The following is a 5,000-nucleotide window of genomic DNA, read 5'->3' as shown; positions in this document are numbered from 1 at the left end:
TAGATATATATGTATGCATGTGTGTGTAGACACGCACATACATACACACACACACACACACACACACACACACACACACACACACACACATATATATATATATATATATATATATATATATGTATATATGTATGCATGCGTGTGTTAGTTAATGTTCATGTATACGTGTGTTTGTGTGCGTTTAGTTCGTGCGTATTCACATTAGATTTAGACGCAGGTGTTCTATCAATTTCTTTTGGAGCCATCAGTCTCTCTTTTATTGCTTTTTATACTTGTCTTCCTTCGTTTCTAATTCTGATTGCCTATCAATTTACTCTGATTTTATTATTGTTTTCTCATTGAATATTTACTATTATTTGACTGTTATTGCTTTTGTTCTTATTTACATACAAGGTCATAATTAAAGGCCGTCGCCGGAGTTAACTTCCCGAGATTAAGAAACCTTTAGGATATGATTGTATGTGTGTTTGAGCGTCTTAAATATAGTGAAAAAGCATATCTCAGAACACACACACACACACACAAACGCGCGCGCCCATTTGTGTGTGTGCAAATATATATATGTATCTGTGTATATCTTTCATCTTTTACTTGTTTCAGTCATTAGACTGCGGTCATATTTGGGTAACCCCTTAAGAGATTAGACGAACAAATCGATCCTAGTACTTGATATTTTTAAGTTTGACACCTAAACTATTTGTCGAGCTGCTAAGTTACGGCAGCGTTAAGATGCTAACACCGGTTGTCAAGCGGATGTGTGCGTGTGTTTGTGTAGCGGGAGGGTGGTGAAATAGGAACACAGACACATGCAGTAATAAACATATATACATGTGTATACACATCTATCTCTCTTTATCTCTTTCTTTCTTTTTCTCTCTTCCCCTCTCTCTGTGTATATATCTCTATATATATGCATCCACATACATACGATTTTTTCTTTCAGTTATCTTTTACCAAATCCAATTACAAGGCTTTGGTCAGTCCGAGTTACAGTAGAAGACACTTACCTGCTTTTCCACACTGTGGGACTGAACTCGGAACCAAGTGTTTAGGAAGCAAATTTCTTATCACACAGGTATGTCTTCACCTTTATAAGTGTGTGTATTTATGGGTGTGGAAGTTTCTATGTTAGTGTTAGTGTGTGTTAGTATGTGTCCGTATTAGTGTTAGTGTATGTGTTAGTATGCGTGTGTGTGTTTGTGTGTGTGTTTGTGTGTGTATTTGTGTGTGTGCATGTGTGTATTCGTACGCGTGTGTGCATATGCGTGTGCGTGTGTAGGTGTATTTACATACTCATACACACAAAACGATTACTTGTTTACATTCTGTTTTTCTTTTTGTTCCGTATAATTTCTTTTGAAAATTTGTAAAATTCACTCTTTATTTCTTAAAATCAAATATTCATAACAGTTGAATAAATAACAATTTCTCTCCTCACACTTCTTCGTTTTTATATGCAGTTTATCAACTAATGAGAATGAGAAATGAAAATCTCCGTTTATAGGTTTTAGAATTTAGAGCGTAGTTTTGGCAAAATCAATGTGCAAGTTATACAAGATTTCTGTTTTGTCAGATTTGACAAGAATTCCTTGTTTTGATTTCAGGTCGGAGATGATGGATTTTAATTTATGTTAGTGTTGGTCTCTGAGTGGGTGTTTGAAAGCCATTGGGATTTTCAGTGATAAATGATATATTTTTTTAATTGTGAGAAGACGTGGGGGGACATTCTGTTGCGTTGAAAGACATCAGTATTAGCTCAAAGAGCACTCTGTGGACGACTTCATGCCGTCTTTGATTCTTTTGTCATCTTCACTTGTAGATGCCAAAGACGGATCAGCGGAAGAAGAGAATGGCAAAAAGAAGAAGAAGAAGAAGAAGAAGAAGAAGAAAAAAGAAGAAAAAGAAGAAAAAGAACAACAACAACAACTATTACGATTACTACTACTACTACTACTACTACTACTACTACTACTACTACTACTACTACTACTACTACTACTGCTGCTGCTTCTGTTGCTGCTGCTACTATGGACGCAAGCCTGAAATTTGGTGAGCGAGTGCCAGTTCTAAACTCCACCCACCATCCGTAACGAGTCGACTTTGCCTTTCATTCCAAAAGATTGATAAGTGAAGCCGGCCTCGTCAGAATTTGAACTCAAAACACAAAGACGGACGAAATGCTGCTAAGCATTTTGCCCGGCGTACTAATGATCATCATCATCATTATTATTATTATAATTATTATTATTATTATCATTATTATTATTAAGACGGTGAGCTGGCAGAATCGTCAGCACGACGGGCGAAATCCATAGCGGTATTTCGTCCGTCTTTACGTTCTGAGTTCAAATACCGCCGAGGTCAACTTTCATCCTTTGAAACACTGAGGTCGATGTAATCGACTGTCCCATTCCCCATATAATCCAGGCCTATGGATTATTATTGTTGTTGTTGTTGTTGTTGTTATTATTATTATTATTATTATTATTATTATTATTATTATTATTATTATTATTATTATTATTATTATTATTATCTTTCTTGTTGTTGTTATTATTATTCAATTTGTCTACGAATTCTCCTTTCACATCATTTCTAACTTAAAAACAAAGTTCATAATGATTAACATGCTGAATGATGAGGATGTTATGTTACACTTTTGCTACGCAAAGATACAACGCAATATGTCACGCTTTTTGCATGCTGTGTACAATACTGTTTCAAATAATGTGTAAGAGAAGAATATGTACGGGTTATGATAGTTGTATTCGTATATCGGGCGGTATTACTGCAATCAAATAGAAGCATTTTCAAAACTTATTTAATTGAAAAGTTACGATTTCAGAAATAATATCGACTGTAAAGCGTTTAAGTTTGCTAGAAATAGCGTCAAAATATCCTTGAAATGGTATTCTAGTGTTTTAAATAGTAATCCAGATTTATATAATTACATAACCCTGAAAGATGACGGTGAGGAAAGAATGGCAGAATATTTATTCGTAAATATTGAAGATATATTTTACTTCTCCGATGTGTAGCGATTTGGAATAAGCTCGTTATATTATATAAAGGATATATTAACGCTACGAGATTTAATACAGTGATATATTTCACAGAATAAATGACCGAATCTGATATTATAGATACTTAGTGAAACATTTATTTATATGGCACAATATGACATAGGATTATATACTTAGTGTCTGCATAATCCAAACTATAGAACTGTAGTATAATTAATTTTCAGGATATTGATTGTAGGCCAAAGTTACGGCCGATATTGGAAATAACTTGATAAAGTGACATGTTCGTAGATCATAACCTCTGTCCTATTTACACTGTATTCTGAAAATTCTTGTAACATCGAAGTTGAAAAGATTTAAAATAAAGCCATTCTTCTGCAACGTTATTTAAACTTCTCTAATATACATTATTCTTTGTAATTATCAACGTTAAGGAATGAAAATACTAATGACATATGTGGGTATATGTGGTTATCAAACTGAACATACAAACTGAAAAGCTTGCTAACAAAGACAAAACTTTCTCTCTTTCTATCTCTATCTTCCGCTGTCTATCTTTCTCGCTCACAGCATCTACTAATATCAGAGACCTAGGAGTAATTGTTGATAACAATCTCAGTTGGAGGGCTCACATCAACAATAAGGTCGATATAGCTCATGGGATGAGCTCCTGGATTTTAAGAACCTTCCGGTCCAGAGAACAGGGTGTCATCATTCTACTTTTCTCCTCGTTTGTACGACTACACCTCGAATACTGCTGCTCCCCTGTGGTCTCTCCCTACAAAACAAAACATCTCGAAAATTGAATCACCCCGGAGGGCATTCACTAAACGAATTAAGAGCATGACTGATCTCGATTACTTGAACCGCCTTAAAACCTTGAAACTGTACCTTTTCCAGCACCGCCGCGAGCGGTACATCGTTTGAACGATGTGGAGAATATACCGGCAGCATTGCCCAAACGACCTGAACAGTAGCTTCAAGGTTCATCCAATGCTGGGACCACGGGCCATACGTCCCCAGCCCAATTGAGAATCACAACATATAGGTACACTGCGACACAATTTCTTTTCCTCAACAGGCCCTGCCCAGTAAGCTGTCATTATAGTACTCAGAGTTTCAAATGCCGGTGCGAAGAGCTACGATGCATTCTCGTCGGCTATTTATGGCAATAGACGCTATGAAAAACCGTTGTATAAAAGGGTAGTTACTCTAATAGGTAGGAAAAAATATATAGAAGATAAAAAATACACGAAACCATATTCTCATAATACATAGATATAAAACCTCCTGCTTTCATAACGTCTACATATGTACACACTCACACAAACATGTATATGTACTTGCACATACACACAGAAACATATATATGCATGCATGTACTCATACATATACACATATCCACACACACACGCACACACACACACACACCCACACACACACACACACACACACACACACCCACACACACACACACACACACACATATATATATATATATATATATATATATACACGCAACTTCATCATACACACGGTTTTTCATAGCGTCTATTGCCATAAATAGCCGACGAGAATGCATCGTAGCTCTTCGCACCGGCATTTGAAACTCTGGGTAGTATAACGACAATTTACTGATTGTCCTAAACTATAAATATAAATAATCTTCCATTTACCTAATATCGAGGTCTCATGTTTTTGTTGTCACTTTTTATTATTATTATTAATATTGTATGTATAATATTAAGTATGTTTTAATATGTATGGGCTATATACGGAGTGCACATAGAGAGCCAATGCGAAAAAATACAAAGTAGAAAAAATTGAAAACGCTAATCTTAGGCAATCAAACAGATTCCTGAACGCATAAAAGAAAACATAAAGTAGTTGAATCATATATCTATACACATCAACATAAATCATGCATGTAGAGGCGTGAAGATTCGTCAAAGGTATAAAGAATGAAACTAAAAAAAT

At 35.3% G+C, this 5,000-nt stretch overlaps 1 long non-coding RNA gene across 2 annotated transcripts in view; it reads left to right on the top strand.

Annotated features, from left to right (window-relative positions):
• The window catches only part of LOC149132177 (uncharacterized), a 30,493-nt gene extending 26,411 nt beyond the window's left edge, over nt 1–4,082 (top strand). For both annotated transcript variants that reach the window (XR_016244721.1, XR_016244722.1), the window contains exons 2-3: nt 944–1,075; nt 1,820–4,082. This is a non-coding gene — a long non-coding RNA (uncharacterized LOC149132177). The remainder of the gene's footprint in view (nt 1–943; nt 1,076–1,819) is intronic.
• Nucleotides 4,083–5,000: the final 918 nt, after the last annotated feature.

This window comes from Octopus bimaculoides, chromosome Z (assembly GCF_046866305.1).
Source record: "Octopus bimaculoides isolate indiv1 chromosome Z, ASM4686630v1, whole genome shotgun sequence".
Taxonomy (NCBI): Eukaryota; Metazoa; Mollusca; class Cephalopoda; order Octopoda; family Octopodidae; genus Octopus; species Octopus bimaculoides.
The sequence above is the reverse complement of the archived record's forward strand: the minus strand, read 5'-3'. Positions and strand labels throughout refer to the sequence as shown.